This window comes from Triturus cristatus, chromosome 2_1 (assembly GCF_964204655.1).
Source record: "Triturus cristatus chromosome 2_1, aTriCri1.1, whole genome shotgun sequence".
In the NCBI taxonomy this organism is placed as follows: Eukaryota; Metazoa; Chordata; class Amphibia; order Caudata; family Salamandridae; genus Triturus; species Triturus cristatus.
Genome location: NC_140581.1, coordinates 1,148,319,584 through 1,148,340,789, shown reverse-complemented (window position 1 = coordinate 1,148,340,789; position 21,206 = coordinate 1,148,319,584). Strand labels below are relative to the sequence as shown.

The following is a 21,206-nucleotide window of genomic DNA, read 5'->3' as shown; positions in this document are numbered from 1 at the left end:
TACTTGACTCTTAGAAGGTATTGTCGCGGCAGGTGTTCCTGCACTGAAATCTAAGAACATGTAAAGATGCAGTTGCCACCTGCCAATCTGGGAAATGTTCACAATGGTCAGCTCGCTACCTGAAATATATTAGGCAGGCAGTTAAGCAACTGAATGATAAATCCCTGTAAGTAGGCAAAGAACAAAAAGAGGACAGTGACCATTAATGCACAGGTTGTTAGACTTTGAGAGCATTAATGTAATTAATGAAGGAATTATTTATCTATCAATTTCACACCATTTTTACCTTTTGAGTTTTAATAAAAGTACTGGATATTCAAGTTAAAAACTTGCATTTTATTGGATATCTTTACATTTCGGCTTACGTTTTAAATGAGGAATAGTAATCTATAATTGAGGAGAGTAGAAAATGAACTCTATCCAATCTACATAAAGGATTAATGTGCACACTTAAGTGCTTTAATTAATTAATAGGGCTACACATTACTAATTATGCATTTGCCAAGATACTTGCTGCTAAAATAATTATTAACTCATATCAATCTATGGAATTGAGATTATTTGCAGTGTATAAAGTACTATTTTCTTTTTTGCTATTGTAATGGTTTTAATTAACTGTTACAAATAAAGATTACTTACTCGGCTAACACGCTATTTGATGGAGCAAGGACTCGTAGAAAAGAGACGTAAAGAGACGTGCTTGTACGCAATCCGCTACTTTAACTCACTAACATGTTATTAAATACGTTTTGTGAATAACTAATGCGCACCACACAAACACACGAGTTAGTGAAGCTTGCATATGTGTTTGCAAACGTTAACGACTCAAACGAATTACTAAAACTGCTTTAACAGGGAAATCTTTACTGCGCATGCGTCAACCGCATCTAAGCAGTGTGACGAAATAGCGCTTGGAGGGAAATTCTTGCGCATGAGCAGAAGGCACTAAAATGGAGTCTTAAAGACTCGTGTGTATGGCACCTGCTTAGCTGAAGCGAAAACAAGCTATTTACTAATGCTAATGCGGGGAAAGTATTAATAAGCAAAGGGGAATAGAGTACAGATGGATGGTATACAGTGAAACTATTTATTTTTTAAAGTAACATTTTTCTTTTTGACTTTGTCACTAGTGTGCATTTGGGCCTCTCGTGTATAGCTGAAGTAATCGGAGTCAGATGACAGCCACGCATGACTATTAAGAGTGGACCCGGAAGGATGACATAAGGGTCGGAAGAAGGACAAAGTAGCAGAGTGTCCGAGATTGAGAACAGGCGGTGAAAAGTTCAGTTGAATGGATCTACATGTCAGATTTTTACCAAATTTTGCAGATGAAATGTGAATGCGGGTGGGAAATAAAAATCATGAATACAAATTAAGGGGATGGTCTATGAACAATGGTCTAACTGAAAAAGTGATATGTAAGCATGGTGTGATGATCTCCCCCCCCCTTGCCTGACCAATTAGATTTCGTATTTTTACGATATTGAAACTTTAGTGGGTTGTACATGAAGAACGAAAGGTATAATTGTGATAGCCTTAGTTAGACGAAGATTTGCTGAATGTTGCAGAGCTTGGGATGCTGTCGGTGTAGCGGGTGATGCTCATGTTGGGCGAGATGCTGATGAAGAAGCTGAATGCACAGCTCTCTATCCTAATTTAATTAGGTTAGATAAGAAGATCGCAGAAGAATCTCGATGAGGAAGAGTGTGTCAGAGAGGGGTGCTACGCAAGCGTCTGTGTTAGAGAGGTCATCTATCCTGTCCTGAATCCTGTCCTGATGTCTTTGTCTACTGAACTATCCCGGGGGACCCTTACCAGCCCTTTGGCCAGGGGGTTGGTCTTCACACCATTCTTGGTAAATATAACTTTGTGCATTTGTTGATGTTCTTTTCTCTGTCCTCTCCCTTTCTGAGCACAAGTCATTGAAAGAGTTCGGAGTATGTGTTTGATGATTGATTAATCGAATTGTCTCTCCTACGAGTGACAGTGCCTGTACTGTATTTTTTAAGTGGTTCACAAGCATTTTATTTAGATGAAGACTTACAACTTTCCTGAGTCTTTGTTTATATACTTCAAGGTATAGAAAAGTTGGAGTGATGTTCATTATCACCATCAATTAGTTCAACTAATGGTCAATCGACCAGAGGAAAGAACTTTTTAATCAGTGAGAGGTTAGTTAGGAATAATGAATAACTAATCTTGATATTGTGATCACACATATAAACTTTCACTCCAGCGGTTTACAAGATTATATGTTTATGGGCCCAGAAGAGTATATGGTAGTAGTGTATCGGTTGTTGGTACGCCGCAGGATCAGGAACTGCCAAATTCACTTCATGGAGGACTCAGCATGATAGTTAGCTTTATGTTATTAGGAGTCTAACTATCAAGCTATGGGTACCCCTGCCACCAGGTGGCAGGATCGTGAACTGCTTTTCCTGGTAGACACATATCTTAACTTGGATCTGCTGTTGGTTGAAATGCTCATATTGGCCTCATGTGGATTGGGGATAGGAGAAAGCTAAAACTCCTGTGCCCTCTCTGGTGACAGGTTAAACTTTGCACTGACTAGTAATCTGGTACGTTCCCAGGAACGTTAAATTCTTCATACGTCCAGGAGGAGTTTCCTGCATTGTAGAAGACACCTAATAATTGCATCAACTGTAGCAGAGCTGCTATCACCTCTTGAACCACTTTTAATGACAATGATGCCTTAAGCACACAATGTTCCTCATAGGGGAAGACATGGTAGCACCCTCCAGAGGTTCACTGCAAATGGAGCAATGCATTTGGTGAAAACCCTAGATGTCGATTTCAAGCTGAATAAAAGCACCCTAAACTGATGAAAGCCACAGATAGAAAACCTCAAGGGTTTACAGTGCTGTGCTTGGATGACCTGGGATGAGAAAGTAAGTATCTCAAAAATCGTGGGGAGGTGAAATTCTCCTATTGAGAGGCATGACAGGATGCCCTTAAACGTCACATCCTTTTCTCAAGGACCTTTCCAACTGCTGAAAGCCCAGGATGGGCGTCAATTCCAGCTTTGACAAGGTAAGGCAAGATTACATGCCCCTTCAATATTTAGGCATATCTGGCTGACATACTGCATTTGTTTCCATTGTGTTCCAAATTCAGGACACTTTTCTCATTGATTTCTGTAGTAACCAGTTGTGTGTCACCTTAGAAGTATATAATAACTGGAGCGATCAGGCCCCTAAGGATTATTTTATGTTCTTTGGGATATTGGCCATGAGACTGTTGATTGCCGGCAGTAAAGCAGTCCGAAGCCCTCCTCCTCTTAGTGGGTGGAAATATGAAGTTCATGGTGTCCACCGCTTTGAGAAATTGACGGCAAAGTCCGATTTAGGGCACATTAGTTCTTGATACTATGATCTAATTTCGACGAGACAACATTAAAAGGCAGTGTTTTATGATCCATGCTTAAACTTCTCGTTTTGGTCTATTTCCCTTGGTTCCTTTCTGTCCTCCTTATTAGAATGAACTCTCTCCCCAACGTTTCATGGCTTTATGTTTGCTTTTTTATTTCCAAGTTGTGTTAGGTTTTTGCCCTGTACAATAAGAAATGAAAAGGGCCGCATTTTCCATATTTGTAAATGTTGATGTATATATACTGTGGCAATAAAAAATGTTTAATACAATTCCAAATAGCACTTGGGTTTCTTAAGATTAACTCAAAGGGCAAATAAAACTGAAACAGCGCTGAATTGCCCAGACCTGGAACGAAATAAAGGTTCGGCTCCAAGTGGATCATCTGTATAGTCTGGTCAGTTCAAATCCAAGAACATTTCACCTGTCTGAATGGTTCGCAGTTAAATGGCCCACTAGACTTAAAACTAAACTAGCAAGCAGGACATAAATATGACACAAGTCTTTCGTGAAGCATTCATATGACACACTTTACCAATAAAGGAGTAGCTTCAAGAAAAATATACTCTAAACTTTCATTATAAGAACTCCTCCAGCCGCCCGTGAAAAATGCAAGGTAGGCAGCTAAACCGACATACATTAATGTTCCTCCGAACTCAACAAAACCCAGGATTTACCACAAGTGACGGCAATGCTGGTACCACTGGAATTAAAAAACTGAATCTGCAGATATTTATGGCCAAAAATTGAATTTAGAGCAATGAACACAGTTGCATCAAATTTTATAAGCAACTGCTTGCAGCTCTAGTTACAGGTGTGATGATGGGGCATAGTTGTTCACTGGGTCGAAACAGGGCACTCGCTGCCTTTGGGGAGACAATGAATAAGTACAAAGTCGTAACTAACGGGCTACCGTAAAACATTAGGGATCGGTTTTGCACTCAGTTTGCACATCTAAATTTAGTGTCAAAGGCTGTCGCATCTGTGTACATTAGGGGTGAATAACTTCCCAGCACATCTATATGTCACGGTGCCTAGAGAAAGCGATTTTACCACAAGGAATAATATTGTCCCTGTAAAGGCAACAAAGTAACAAGCATTGCCGTAGCCAATAGGTCTCGCCTTTGGGACCTTACAAGTGTTTAGTTATCCAGCACAATATCCTTGGTGCAACAACATCCACTGTTGCATGGCTAAATACTTAAAAGGTCCCGAAGGCGAGACCTATTGTCTATGCCAATGCTTGTTCTTCAGGCCTTTACAGCACACAGCTTGGGGCACTAGTTCAGTCTATCTCTGCCACTGCTAACTTCACGCTGTGTTGGCATTCTGCTCTTTCAAAGGAGCACATACACACAAAATAGTTCTCTCACTGCCAGGGACTGCAATGTCAGTGTGCTTTTTAAGACCAAAAATATTTTTGCTTTCAGTCATCGTTTTTTTTAATGTTTTTTTTTCTCCAATGTTGGAGACAGCTTAGCAACTTTCCCCTCAAAAAGTTTAAGAACCATGACAGATTATTCAGGCATTTACAAAACCAAAAGGCCGCCAACTTTATTGGCTTTGCCAATGCTTATTGTATTTAAAGTGGGGTGCCTCTGGTTTCAAGGAATTTAGTCCATCAGATAGAGAAGGAAAGGGGAGCCAGCAAAGGTTTTGACTAAAAGGCGTAGGGGCTGCCAGAAGAGAAGAATAACACTAATACTATGGAATGTTTACATCTGCCTGGAGTTTCCCCTTTAAGTCAAAGAAATTCCCAGCGGGGCAGCGCTTTCCAAGAGCTCGGCTGTATATCATGTTTCTAAGAAGCGTGAAAGATACTCGTAAAAAAAAAAAAAAAAAAAAAAATTGGAGTGCCGTGCGTCTTTTGGTATGCATGAGCCTCGTACGCAGAAGTGGCCAATAAGAGAGTAGCGAACTCACTGACCCCTTGCTCGTACTCTGATTGGATCCTGTTGGGGACTCTCAGCTGCTCACAAAACAGAGCAAAAAAAAAAAAGAACAAAAAAAAAAAAAGTTCAAGTTACCAGATGGCTCAATGCCGCCAAAAACGCACCTCTTCAATCCAGGTCCTTTAATTTACCCATTATTGTTTCCAGGTTTGTTAGTTCTAGTGGATGAACTAACGCTCAGCTGGACTACGACTCCCAGGATTCCAGTGGCGGCTGGTGACATTTTAAAGTGGAGAAGCGTAAACTTTGTTGGAGTGCACCGTGGCGAGCGAGCACAAACATCTTAAGGGAGTTTCGGGGGGAATTCCCCCGAGAAAATTTTGAAAAAAGGAGGGTAAATGATGCATTTTCAAGCAAATTTGAGAAGCACAGAGACTAGAGCTGCAAACACTGCAGCACTGTGACTAGGACTGGTGCTACAAATAGAGCCAGCTGCAGCACAGGGACGAGAGCAGTAGATAAGTGGGAGAACTAGAAACAAATAGAAGTGCCATACATACACTAAACAGAACACACTTTCAAATAACAGACACCCCAAACAAAGGATGCTCCATACCCAGATGAGCGCAATGGGCAATTGAAAATCAAAATAAAAAGGCACACTGAGTATACACATGGAAACAGAAAAACCCCAAATACCACATACACACTCAGCAGCAAGCAGAACGTGGACATAAAATACAAACAAAAGGCAGGCCTAAATACAGAAATCGTCACAGACACTCCGAAACGCTAAATGCCACATACATAGTAAATAGCATAAAGGACAACTGGCACAAACATACACACACGTACCATCTGGAATATAAAGATAAGCAGCAAACACAATAAATGCTATACGTACAAACGAAACGGAACACATCCAAACAAATGACAACACCCACACACCAGAAACTCAAACGTACATAATACCAAAGAGGAGACAGAAACTAGTTAACAGATATACAAGTAAATTAAATAAACTCCAAATAGCACAAAAGAAGTGCAATACATACAAACCAAAAGGCACACAAGTGACACAATTAGCAAATGAACCTACCAACAGAGATATGTTAAAAGTCTTCTAAATGCACATTACACGTACATATCAAATGGTACTCGAATGCAGCTAAAATGCCCACCCCGATCATTAATCTGTTAATGAAGCACAAATGATGAAACACACAGAGGCTGCATAAGTATCTGCCCACCAGCGCTTATTAACCGAAGACAAATATTGCTGTGAAACAATTACTTCGTTCCAGGCAGAAGACATTTTTCAGTTTTCAATGTGAGACATGGCCCCAATTCTATTCCTCTTAGAAAAGCGCACAAAAAGAATCACAATGCCAGCCAATGTACAGAATAGAACACGTGGCCAGCTCTGTCACATTACAAAGCAAAAACCTGTTTCTCATTGGAACACAAATGCAAATAAAAATTCCTGATGTCGAGAATATTTTCCAACTGGGCTGGACCTGCCCACTTCCCTCCCGCACCATATCACACTTCTGTTTCTGCCAAGAACTTGATAAATCCTCTTTCCCATTGGTGATGGAAAAATGTAACACCCCAAATACTAATTTAAACATGCAAACGTTTGAAACGTGCAGCAAAAATGAAACTAGACCGAGATAGCGGAGCGAAAGTGGCAAAAAACATGTCTGCAAGAGCCAAACATACCCATGGGCCGCTTGAAGTCACATTAACATGTATTTCAGTCACATCATAGCGCTGCACTGAGAAGTCCTTAGTAAAAGTAATAGTTTTGAAACAAACGATCAGTCAGTGCACGAAGAGGCAAGAGATGTCAAAGCTTCAGGTCAGATGTAATAGAAATACACATTTTTGAACTTTGAAACAACTTTCTCTTATTTTATTTATGTTGTGTGATATACATAGCAAAGTTTTCAGGGCTCGGCTCGTGCACCGGCTGTAAGATCCGAGCCAGATCCTCCGCTCGGCTCTGGCTACTCATCTGCAGCCACCGCCACCTCAGACCTTGTCCTGTTTAAATGCTGATCAAATGGATATAGAGAAAGCAAGTTATCCTGCAATTGGCTTCCCTTTGGTTTGCGGAGATGGGAAAGCAGAAGCATGGAGCTCATTAAATATCCATCTCTATCTCTCATTTTCCAAATGGAGCCGGCTGTGTTCCTGAAGCTCGTGATCAAAACTTTCTGTCTGAGCTTGCGCGCTAGAAGACATGCTGAGCTGAGGAAGGGTGCACAGCCCTCCCGCAGTAACCTCCCTATAAAGAGTCCACCTACAAAGTAATGCATGCATTTGTTTTCTTAAACATACATGTTGATCCTTACACTGTCGTTGCACCTGTCCAACCAGCCATGCTGCTATTGTCACGAGGTGCCCGTTTAGTTGTGGGAACTTTGGAATCAAGATCTTGTGATCTGTTTGTGCCATCATGGTCTGCGCCTGTGCAGTCATTTCACCAGTCCCTGCTGACAGCCACTTTCGCCATCTATTGAAATGTGCCATCGAGTGTTTTTAGAGCTTTCACCTTATTCACAGCCACTTTCTCCTCCCTTACTGTTCTGAGGCACATTCAGGTTCTCTTTCTAGACTCTGTATTTCTCTCTGTCCCATCTCTCTGTGTCTCTCCCCTCTCTCTCTCTCCTCACTCTCCTCACTCTCCTCACTCTCCTCACTCTCCTCACTCTCCTCACTCTCCTCACTCTCCTCACTCTCCTCACTCTCCTCACTCTCCTCACTCTCTTCATGCAAATACTGGGCAAATACCAATATTAGGCACTAGAAACTACTCCTGCCCTTCCCTCCTAGACATTGGTTTGCACCTCGAGGCGCTGTCCCAGGGCCGGTCTTTGGGGTACTTGTTTACTGAGAACCCTGAACTTCTGCATTTCAAGGCTCTGTGTCCAGGACCTGTGGCTCACAATGCAGCCTGATGCACCCCCTCCTGCTCCGTCGCCCTCGGGCTGACTCCTCCCAATCTCCTAAACTAGAGCTCACGGGCAGCCGTGGGTGCCTCGAGGCACGTGGCATGGACAGTAATCCCTAGTGCCCCATGCAGGTGGTGGTCAGTGGGCTGGAGGGAGTGGTCTGCGTGGAGAATGGCATCCAAGCTCTGGGGTACAGCTATCAATACAGGGGTCTGGACTACTCTGGCTCCTTTCTGATAAGGTAGCTCAGTAGGCTAATGCACTGCCTGAAGCGATCTGCTTTTAAAGTGCAAGTCACGATATCAGTCTAGCAGGGTCGACCCATCCTGCTAACCTTCTGAGGTCAACAAAAGAATGTCGGCACATGAAATAAACCACAACTTGAGCACACCCACTGCTTGAATATTCATGACTGCCTCGGGTTCAGCAGTTTAGGAAGCACTGGTGATGCGTGCAATAAAGGCCCCGATCGACCTGCGAGGGGGGGGGGGCCTAACGTTCTAGAGGTGAAGAGTCAGTTAGGGACATAGAGGGTCGTTTGAAATGTAGGGATATGTACAGCAGGGAGATGCAGAGGACAGAAATGCTGTAAGAAGCGTTGTATTAAAATACAAGTTATATCTGCCAGCGATGTTTTTTCATTCACTCTGCGAAGCGTTATCGCACGCCCTCTAGGGGGGCACGATTTAGAAAATCATCTTGTTGCAAAAGATCAGTGCAATATTAGAGCAAAAAGGATCGCACCTTTTCCAAACTAAGTCAGTGTATTTTCAAATCCACATATTCCTTATAACAGTTTGCTTAAATACTGTTTTCCGTTAATTTATTTTAAGGTACCTGATGTGTGGGCGTCAGAAGTGGCCGGCATGCTCGCGGGAGTGAGGGGGGTGGGGGCACGGGGGAATATAAAAAATGAAACTGCCCTTACACCTCCACTCCTGGCTAAGCCGATCGGGTCACAGTGCAATGGTACAGCTAGCTCCTCGCACTCCCGCGTGTTCCAACTTCCTCCTGCAGGAACAGGCAGCTTCCCTCCCCTACGCAAGCCAATCACAGCGTTGTGACTGGTAGGCGCAGCAGGAGAGCGCCCCAGTCGGGAAATTTTCTCTGCATAGAGAAAAGGGGAGAGTGGGCGTCCTGGTCGACGGCAGGAAGGGGGTTGGGGGGGGGGGGGGGGGAAAAGGAGTGGCTTACCCACTGTTGTGGGTACTGACTGTTTGGTTGGCTCCAGGGCCGACCAGAGAGTCAGTACCCATAACAGTTGGCAAGCCACTCCCCCCTGCCCTCGAGCAGGACCGCCCACCCGCCCGCCCCCAACCAGGCACTTCTGCTTTCTCGCAGTGCAAGAAGCAGAAACATAAAATGGTAGTTTTACCATTTTATGTTTCTGCTCCCTGCACTGCGAGAAAGCAGTGGGGCGACGCCCAAACACCCCTATGGGGGAGCTGCCACTGCAGGATTCATTAGGCTATTAAGGAGCAGATGTGGGGAAACGGCCAGAGTTGCCGACTTTGGAAATGAGAAGCTAGGTTTGAATCTTCGTGTCGGCTCAGAATCCTGTAATTCTAGGCACATTATTTTAATCTGAGTGGTTCCAAAGAATCTGTCCTTGTGTAATGTAAGTGGTGCTCACGTAAAGCGCTCTGATTACTTTGGGTTAAATTTGCGCTACTTAAAAATGCACACAAAAAATACACCAAGGCTGCAAAGTGATTGGTGGCAAATCATTTGGTTAACTAATCGTGCCTTGCGTGTTTTGGTATGAATGAGCCTGGTCCGCAGAAGCAGCCAATAAGGGAGCAGCGAACTCACTGACCCCTTGGTAGTACACTCTGATTGGATCCCGTTGGGGTCTCTCATAGCTGCTCACAGCACACGTATGCAAAACAATAACAAGCGCAGCCCCCCAACCGCGAAAGTTAAGAGTACTTGTGCATGCAGAGCGTTTGCCTTGCGGGAGCGAGCAGCGGCAGGTGCGATAATTGCAAACAGATGGCGCCACTGCTCGCTCCCACAAGGCAAACGCTCTGCATGCACGAGTACTAATTGGAAACAGTGCAAAACATAGCACGAGTTTCCAAGAAAGTACAGAGCGATTCCAAGAGGTCCCTCCTAAGCAGCGCTTTCATGATGCGAAGGCGAGACCTAAAAAAATAATACAGGGCAAAGTACACTAAATACAGTCCTTCAGCAGAAAAAGTACATGTTTAGGGTTAGGCGAAAGCATAGAACTATACAATTTGAGCAATTTCAAGGCACAGTCCAGAGGACTTTCGTGAACCAGGCAACGCACACATATACGCAAAACAAACGAAGAAATGAGAGAATGGCTATCTAAATTTCTCGCACACATGCCTTTACCCACTCTAATCCAAGGGCCCTATGAAATATAGCTAGCAGTGCACACTAGTCACTAAACCAAAACCTCTGATGTACATGCCATGGAGCCCGTGTTTACCCCCAAAATCGTGCCAAGATGCCAAACAGGGGCATCCCATTACCTTTTTATCCAGAACTTGTGGGAAAAAAATACCTTCAGTTTAGAAAAATGCTGACATGGCATGTATTCAAACTCTAAACTCCCTACCGTAACCTCCTCCAAGAGAGGAAGAGAGCAACAATTGGCGCTCAGAGGCAATTCAGTTTGCTGCCGCCGTTTCTTAATGTGGCTATCAATGCATTTTATTGTTCTTTCTTTTACTCGGGTGTGCAGCGTTTTAGAATTGCACCTGGATGAATAAAGCGCGTTTACCCGCCCGACCTTCGCTTTTATCTTTCGCTCCACCTTTGCACATAAAAGAAACTGGAGAGACCTTTGTCGAAAGGCTTTAAGATAATGTCCCTGCTCAGCAGGTTTAACCACAACGTACGTGGTGTCCGCTTTCACCTGCTGGGAATGATCCAAAAACACGAAGGTGGAGAAAGTAGTTTACACAGTCTACGCGATATTTGGCCTGGGGATGTCAAATGTCTGGTTCATGCTGGATTTGTACTTCGCTGAAAGTTGGCAGTCTTATTTTAACTGGGATATCTCTTCGAAAAATCACATTCACGATTTTCTGCAGTAGCCTTCAGGTATTAGTTTTCTTTACAACCACATGCAGGTATATAAAAAATAAAAAAACGTTTCTGCAAACACAAGAGGAAACTTAACTGCAAGTTTTAATCACAGCAGGCAGCCTACATCCAGATAACAGGGCGACGGACTATGCAGACACATTTACTTCCAAAGTTTCAATGAGGGTACAGCAGCATTTGCATTTTTTATTGTCCGTGTCAAAAAGTTAACGTAAGCATTGATCCTAAACCTAAAGTCTTAAAGAGTATGTGCGTTCCTGAAAAAAGAACGTGGGCCAGTGATCTGCAAAAAAAAAATAATAAAAAAAGACAAACCCCTGTGCTGCATATTTCATTTCTAGACACAAGCCAGCCGACCGTTGCCCGAAGGAGTCTTCCTTAGGTTTATTGCACTGTCTAGGGTACAGTATTCATACAGTACGGAGTGCTGCGTGGGTTGCAATATACAACAAAGAGCCAGTCGATCGTAAAAAATCATTAGATGACATGTAGCAATTAATTTACAAGAATTTAGAGGACGGTGTCAGAGAGTAATGAAAAATCCGCAAACACAGCTAGAAGCAAGATGGATAAAACACAGTAAAATGCATAAGTAAATCAAAGTACCAAACAGCGTGTGTAAGGAAATGCGATATTAGATGCAAAAGATGGGAGTCCTTTTCAAGTGACAAGTCTGCAACTTTCTCTTTACTGGGAACTAAGAACCCCATTATAGCACTTCAATCTCTCAGGGTAGCCAAGTGGAGCAATCTAAGGCCTACTCGGAGGTGGTGTGGGCTAGTACCCCCAGCTTGCTGGTATGCAACAACACTCAATAAATCATTCCCCAGTCAGTGGTTTCTCTCATAAAAAGAAAACACTTTATTACCGACACCTTTAAATACTACACATTAATTTAGAAATTTTTACAATTAGGTAGATGGAAATACCTTTGGTGACACTCTCAAAACAGTTGCCACCCCCTGTAAATGATAACCATAAATCAGAGTATTTCCTACACATGTGCCTAGACATATCATAGGGGCATATCAGTAACAACCAGCGATAATTATCGCTAAGCGCACTTAGCGCTAGGATAATTATCGCCGGCTAGCGTGGATTTTTATCGCTGAGATAGCGTGCTATTAGCAACGCTTCCCTCAAAAGCGATAAAAATCCTAGCACTAACTGCCAAACGTGTGATTATCGCTGGAAACCCAGCGATAATTCCACAGAGTTTGGCGATAGCTTGCTGATAGGGCCTCACATACTTAGCCATGATATCCACCTTCCATAGGCTATCATGGCTAAGTCAGTTTCAAAGCAGGCATAAGGTAAGTAGCGATAACAAGAGGTTATTGCTACTTTTCCTGTCACTATGCTGCTTTGCGTGAGGCTTGATAATAGGAGAAATGTGGCTTAGCGACATTTCTCCCGTTATCCTGGGGAGGAACGCCCACTTTGCATCTCATTAGAGATGCAAAGATGGACGTTAAGGGAAATGGAGATAAGGTAAGGTTTCACGCGATAGCGTGACCTTGCAGATAATTTTATCGCCGCTTTATGTCCGAAAACGGACGCAAAAGCGGCGATAATTTAACGCCTGCTTGCTGATATGCCCCATAGTGTGCAATTATAAAAAGTCAGGCCTATTGGCAAGGTGTCACCACAATTATAAGGATAGAAATATGACATCCATCGTAGCAAACCACATTAATAACATTCTCTGATTGTACCATCTCTCAATGAGATATAAAATATATATAATCCCCTATTACTGGAAGCATGTTTAAAAAAGCATTGTAAATTCATTCACATGGACATTAGTCCATTTTCTATCTTTGTACTGCTGCCACTGCAGCTTTAGGATAATCAATAGGGGTCGTCCCCATTCCAGAGACTCTTTACAAAGGCATAATCTTCAAGATTGCCAGAAAACAAATTAACTTCTCCAGGGGGCATCAATCTAACCCTTGGGAGACTTTGTTCTACCTTATAGAGGTATCTTCTGGTGCCCCTGCCCTTCCTGGGGTAAGACAAAAGTGAACAGAAATCTTTCTGGAGGCACCCCAGAGGATTCTGGGGGGGCTCCTTTCCCAGAAACAGTGAATTTCTCATTTCCGACTTTGCTGGAGGATTTTTGTTCAATATGAGGCCTTCACACAACGTTTTCTTTTGGTTTCCGATGTCCCAGTCCTACCCCAGGCCATCACATGCCTATTTGGTTGGGGCTGCAGGGGTGAATCAATGTCCCATGGCCCCCGCCAGCTTCCTACATGTGGGTACACCCCTCCTGGATGCCAACAGGGGCCAGCTTCATCACTGGCAGGGCGGGGGGGGGGGGTGGGTAAGGGGTTTGAGGAAGGTGCAAGAGGGGCAACTAGCCTACTCCTTGCTTTGGTCCTAAGGAGATGGGGTCCCCCTGGACCATCCTGGTTGTGTCGCGCTCTGGGGAATAGGGTCCCCGGGAGCATAGTAGATCTCGGGGGAAGCGGTCCCACTCATGCACCCTCCCTATTAAATTATTTAAAATGCCCGACACCCAGGCCCTGACCCGCCCCCAGGTATTTTGGGAATTTTGCGGCAATCTGTTTGAAACGGTCTTTGATGAGGGGTAAATTGATGTCACTATAGGTGAAGACAAATTCAGTCTTTGTTGAGTTGACTTTAAGATATACTGAAGACATCCACGTCTGAATGACATCGAGGCAAGCTCCAAGAATAAGGATTTCTTTAACTGACAACTGTTTAAGATATAATTAGATATCATCATCATGTGAAGAATGGCTATTTTGGGTGGACTAAGGAGTACTTCTGATGGGTCCATGTAGAGGTTAAACATTAAGGGAGCATTCCTGACAAAGTGGGAGACAATTAAGGAGACCGCTCTCTTATCAGGATGGCCAAAATTGTGGCCAAACGTGACATTTCCCGCAAATGGAGATCAGCAATCCCACCTACTCTGAGAGTGGCACTACAGAATGGGCTAGTGCGCACAACTGGAAGAGCCCATATATGCTGCCTGAGGCTGTCCAGGAAAACATGAAAAGATCGGGTGCAAATGGCCCGACTACTACGGACTGGATCTGGGAGACCTACTATAATGAGTAGAGTAACCAAAGATATTCTGAGGACTGTTGTGGATGGTGCATCACTCAGGGGTTTTATGTTTCGTTCATGCTATGAAAAACCAATAAAGTTGATTATAAAAAAATAAAATATATTTTCCACACACGGAAACCGCCTAATGTTCGCACTCGGGCTCCATATGCTTTTAGATTAGTTTATTCCAGCACACTTCGGGAATCAGGAACCTAACACCCATGTTCCGGGCCACCTGGCCTTCGTCAGTGTTAGTTAACACAAACCTTCACCTTTAAATATCAGATTATTTCATTCGTAAAGGTGCATATTAAAAACACAAACAAAGGACTTACATAAACGATTGCTTGTTCATACAGCGGCCATCTTAAACTGGCTATTGTAATGGTCTTCTATAATGTAAATGATCTTATTTGCCAAAACAACTGAAACATCCAACATAATACCTCGATGTCACAGTTCACAATCCAGAGAAAAATAATATCGATGGCGGTTAATATTCTCATTTAGCCACCAAATATATAATATCTGTAATGTTACGGGGTACTTGTCCATTAAATAATTAGTTGATGAACATATAAGCGGAATCAAATCCTGCATTTCCAAATTTGAGCCATAAATGGGCATAATCCTTCACTTCATCCACCGTACAGCTTTTTAAAAATGGAGTTCTTAAATGAGCGTACTGCCCCCTTCCCTAACATTCACATATACAGTCTGTTTGGCATAGGAAAAAATTCTTAAGAGGTTTCAAAATTGAGCCCTGAATGGGCATGATTCTTCAATTCATCCACCACACAGCTTTTCAAAATTGAGCTCTTGATGAGCATACCAACCCCTACCTGACATTCATATATACAGTCTGTTTGGCATGGAGAAAAATTCAAAAGACCAATTGGCTTTGTAAGCGATCAAAGAGTTACTCAATTTCGCTATCACTCAATATCAAAATAGAAAGAACTAATGTATACAAAAATTTGAGCAGCAAATTGACGGAGGCGCAAGTATTGGCAAAGTATGGGCAAAGGACCAGACAATATTAAAGAATGGTTTACAAAACTGGAACGTACTTATGAGAAGGAAATAAGGAAGTGGTGGGAGGCCACTTCCTTACAAAGATATCTGGATGTCGGACGCATACCGCGGGGACTTAGAATCTACACCATTCCCTCATACGAGAATCCAGACCCCAACGTATTGAAAGATTGGGCAGACCATACAGTGATGTCATCTAAAGGCATGGAAGAAATTCTAATAAGGTATGCCAAAAGCGACAGAGTTAAACTGTTAAGTGAGATTAATGATATTGAAGAACAAATGGCAATCTTCGATGACAAAACACAGATGGAAAGTCTCAGGGCGAAGATGAAGACCAGACTCATTGCGTATGAGAATGATATTAAACATTGCAAACAAAATAAGTTTGCAAGAGAGCAACAGGACTATGAGGCTGGCAGGCTACTAACTTTGGCAGAAAAATACGATACACCACGAAAAGCCCTTCAAACAGCAATGGAATCAAGAAATACCAGAGCACAGGATCCCAGAGAGACATCGGAATCAGAGGTGGAGACTGACCTATCTGAAGCTGAAAACTTTGGGAGAGAGGCAGGAATGAGTGCAACCTGCGAACCGAATTTTCCCAAGGAATATCAATTAATCAAGGAGTCGTGGAGAAGGTATCCTCGGAGATCATGCCCACCAGAGGCTGGTGTTTAAGTTTCCCACTTTCCTAAGTACTGTACACTAACCTCTGGAAGGGGGGAAAAAAAGAAAATAAAAAGCTGACATTTAATACCTAGACCTAATATTTACCCCTCTTTAGAATTTAGTAAACATAAATGTACAATATCCGCCATAAAGGAGATCAAAGATTTTTTTTTTTTTTAAATTAAAAAAGGAAGGTGTCTCCTTGATCAGTTAGCTTCTCATGTAGCAAGATGTTTTAGTTAATACTTTTTTTCATTTTAAGGTCGAGCCTAGGCAGCGCGCATGCACTGTCTCTTGACATGCGTCAATAAGTCTTTTGGTTTTATGCCGGCCCATAGGCTTGTGATACGTTTGTCACTCTTGCAAGGTTTGTTTCTATTTCTTTCTGGCATGCATTTGTCATGCCTCATTTCGTGTTAACCCTCCCCGAGCACAGCGACCAAGTACAATCTTCTTCCACTGCTTCTTTTTATCATGTGTTTGTAGGACTTTTTGTGTGTGTGTTCACAGTCGTACTGCAGTGACCACCTGGATGACCAAACACTGAACTCAAGCATGTGAAATCAAGTGTCTTTTTAGATCAAGCCTAAGCTTTCTTTCATCTTTTCTGCACACTCCGTTGCCCGTTTTAACTTTTGTCCTGGCACTCCGAAGGCATCGGAGCACTGGTTCGAACCTGGTTCCCCAGCTTCAAAATAGTCTGCTAGCCATTACGCCATATCTTTTTCATTGCTACGTTCTGCCTACTCCCTCCCTCTTCCCCATCCCAGAATGTTGAGCCTCCCATCATACTCTAACGCTATATTCCCCCATCTCCAAAGCCCTCCCCAGCTCCATTATTTTTACTCCTCCCCGCTTGCCCGGTTTTTAGGTTAAGCCTAGCACAGCGCGCATGCGCCGCTCTAGGAGAGGGCCTCTTGGAATCGCTACATCTTTTCTCAGCTTTTCTTGAAGCTCGTGCGTGTGGTGCTCACACGCTATTGGGGTTTGCGTGCGTCTTTCTAAAAAGATAGCACGCAATTGGGCAAAGGCAGGTGCATGTCCCACCTTTGTATCCGCCCACGGCCTACGACTTGCGAGCAGCAGCGCCATCCGTTTCCAATTATGGCGCCCGCGTCTCGCGGTCACATTAATTTAAACAGATGGCAGTCAGGCTGGCCCTGGCTCCCCCCCCCCCTGTCACTTGTTGCTCTTACTCTGCAGAAGCCCTGCCGCTCACCCGCTCTCTGCCCTCCAGTCTCTCTTCCTCCCTTTAGATCACTGTTGTCTCTAGCTCTCTGCTTCTCGCCCAACCCCATATCGTCCGACTTTGTCCAGCCAGCTCCCTGGGGGTCCCCCCCCCTATCTCTCTATTCTATTGCACCTTCATTCCTAATTCTTTTCCGTTCTCCAAGTCGTTCTCCGTGTCTCGCACCCCACTGCTTTCTGAACGATTCTCTACTCTTCTTTCCCCCTTTCTTGCTCCTCCAATCCCCCCACCCCGCCGATTTTATGTTCGGGCAGTCTCTAGCTCTCTGTCATCTCTTCATCATCCTCTCTTTATGCTGTTTCTAGCTCAGCCTCTCAGCGCTACGATCTGATGGGTATGCTATTAGATGTTTGTGTAGCGCCCATTCAACCTACAGGCGGTCAAGGTGCTGGGGCTCGCTTTTAGCACTCATGTATGGGAGTGACAAAGTTTCTTTAATGTATGTTAGGCTGGAATTACAATCTGTAAGTAAAACATCGATGTCCATGGAGACCCCTTCACTATTTTAGGTCTCTCCTCTCCCCTCCCCAATTACTTCTACGTTCGTTGTCCTTTTCTCTCTTCCTTTATTTCCACCACATGCTCTAAGCTCCCTCCCTCTCCTCATTTTCAACATTCCTTAGTCTGCCCCCCCCCCCCCATTATCTTAGTCTCCCGTTTATTCCCCTCTTCCTCTCAATCTTTTTCTTTCTCTTCTTCACTGTCGGCCTCTCCCTCCGGTCTACTTTTACTTCAATCGTACATCTTTACCGCTCTCGGGCCGTCTCATCCTTGCTTCTGGGTCTCGCCACATCCCTCCGCACTCACTTTGTTTTCCATCTCGCTGCTGCTTTCAAGCAGCTCCAAAATTCACCAACACTGCTTGTCTTTTCTTTTTTCACCCGCCCCTTCTCGCCTGCCCTCCACATCATCTATCTTTTTACCTGCCTTTCCCCCCTTTCCATTCCCCTCTTTCCTACCCCGTCCCAGTTAGCACCCTCTCTCCCCATCACAAGCCTCTGTCCCGCCTGTTTCCATTCGACCCCCTTATTGCTTCAGCTCGGAAGCGCTCTACAGATGTTTGCAGCCTCCTCCCCCGCCACCCGGACTCGTGCCCCGTTATTCGCCTCGTACAACTCCCCCGGGTGCTTGTGACTCGCTTCCAGCCCCAGCCGCGCCGGCCTTCTTATAACCATGTCACATCAACTTTGTATTTAGTTAGCATTTGATTTTTTTCAGCAGCGTAAACCGACCCAGTAATTATAACTTGTTTCTGCATAGCGCTTCACAACTAATCTTTCAGTTTCTAAACGCTGCAGGTGACCAATTGAAAAGGAACCAGACCCCCTGTCGTTGGGTGTTGCATGGGCTGAACAATTTAGAAAACAGTGTGTTGTTCCACTTTCTGTGAAACTCAAAACATCCGTACTAGCCAGGCATGTGGTAGGAATCATGAACAAACACTTTCTTCCTTTGATTTTCTCTGCACCCATTTCCCATTGGCAAAACGTGCAGGTGTTGCCTGTGACGCTGTTTGGCATATTCATGTATATTACATGTTTTGGTGCTTGTAGTTCCCAAAGTCGAGGGTAATATGCTGCATGGGCTAAACACTTATATGGTCCCAAAGGCGAGACCTATTGGCTACGCCAATGCGTTCGAACTTGTGCCGTGGACTCATTTAAACCTGCTCTCAAATATGATTAACTTCTTTCCGTTGGCCCTCAAATCTTTGGGTTCAAGCTGAATTACCCAACAGAATTTATGGCCCTTGGGCCACATGCCTCTCCTCCAGTCGTTTATATCACTCTCCTCCTGAGTCCTGTGCAGAGGAGCCCATTCCCTCGCCTGTATGCCTGCAACTGTCAACCACAAGGACATGTCTACTTACAGTGCCAATGGGCTGAGAGCAACTATCTATTCCTGACAGGATCTAGTCCATACAGTTTACAGCTGTCCTGTTTCCTGGCCTCTCCTTTTCATGCTCTAAAGATTATAGCTAAAGGTCTAGCATTTAAAGCCAGGAACCATTGCTACAAACCTACAGGCAGCCAACCATTTTCTCATATTTGCTGTGGAAACAGATAGCATGGCTCGGCAACTGCACAAATATGAAACTATGCATATGGTTTCTTCCTCCCCTGACCTGGAACAGGAAACAACGGCTCTCCCAGGTAAACCTGCAACTACTTGTAAAATTTCCAGTGAAACCTCTGTTGGTGTGGTGAAACAATTTGTGGTGTCACGGCATAACCAAAGAATTCAGCAATAGGAAGTACTGAAAAGGTAGGATCCCCACAAGGACACTCCAGAAGCAACTTTTTCCAATAGATCACTCATCTCCAACAGCTCCAGTCTCACGCTTTTCTCTAGTGCAGATCTCCAGGGGTCTGCTTGTTTGCAAACAATCGTGTGATTACATCTTGGAACACTCAATAATTAAGCAGTAGTTGGGTATAGGGCTGCATGGAGCCAGAGTACCTGGGACATACAGAGTCCGCTCAGGGCTAACTTGTAAGGGCGTAACTGGACCCAATCTTCAGGTGAAGGAGAATGAAGGTCTGGAAATTGGAAGCGGGGAGAACGCTTAAAAAAAAATAAAGCAAAGCTATCCTCACAGCCAATACAAGAAGATGCCGGCTGGCCACGTTGCCCACAGGGCGACAATAGAGTGGACAGCCTCTTTGTATTAGCCATCATTCTACGAAGTAGGTCTTCTGTGGCTACTACATATAAATCTAAGCTGGTGCGGGAGCTGCTGCTCAAAGGACCAATGCACTAATCACACCTGGCTCTGTTTCCAGGATATTTGGAATGAGTGCTATGTAAGTGGGCTCACAGCTGCTGCTCACCCTCTTCCCCCACCCCTCCCGCAGTGAGTCACTGCTACCCAGGGTGGGACAAAGCAGTTCTAGCATAGCGCCAGAATAAGAGCGCATTACCCTATCCGTCTGCTTAGCACTGTGGGCCCAGCTCCAGGGATCGGAGAGGACCACCAGGAAGCATGGGTGGGCATGAAGATTAATAGAGATACTTAGCATCTCCCAGGTGTCCGCAAGCTGGGTCTGGGCATGGTGGATGATCTTCGTGTGTGTGTGTGTGTGTGGGGGGGGGGGGGGTACGCTGCATACCCTACTTATGTGCTTCATCTCTTACTGCCTCATTTTCCTCTGTCTGCCTCACTAACCTTTGTATCTTTCACACTGTTCTTTCTCTCCACCTCAACCACCTTTCCTTCCACTTCACCCTGCTCTCCTGCCCACCTCACCCCCTGCATCCTCTCATTTCACCCACTTTTCTCTTCAACTCATCCTCCTCTTTCTCCGCCTCATCCCCATCTCTTCCTGCCTTAACCCGATACCTTTCTTTGTCTCACTCTCATCGTCCTCACTTCACCCACCTCCTCTTTTTCTGCCTCACTCTCCTCACCACACCCTCCTCTTACTGTGACGCCATCTCATCATTAAATCGTCACATTACTGTTCTCGCTCTGCGTTGCCCTACTCAATTTCTGCAACACCAGCCTCCCTCTCAGCATCAGCTTCCTCATTAACCTCTGTTGCTTTGCCTCGCTCTTCTCCAATTCCACCTCACTCTACCTATATTCTTCCCCTGTCTTTGTGCGAACATGACTCTCTCCACTTCATTCTCTTCCGTCAGCCTTCCATTTACTACTACTGTGTGTTGTGTAACGATTTTGTGTATATAATGGGACCTGGAGCTGCTTCTATACATCTGGTTCTGCTTCTGTGGTTGCAAGTAATCAGAACTTGCAATCATACTACCCTGTATCTGTTCTTCACTGGCGGTCCGCAACATTTTGAGTAGGAGCAGCAGCAGGCTGGATTATGTATAGGGTGTACAGATGGACGA

At 44.3% G+C, this 21,206-nt stretch overlaps 1 protein-coding gene across 2 annotated transcripts in view; it reads right to left on the bottom strand.

Annotated features, from left to right (window-relative positions):
• SLC25A51 (solute carrier family 25 member 51) overlaps window positions 1-21,206 on the bottom strand; it is a 40,249-nt gene that overhangs the window by 4,794 nt on the left and 14,249 nt on the right. The gene's annotated exons all lie outside the window — the stretch shown is intronic.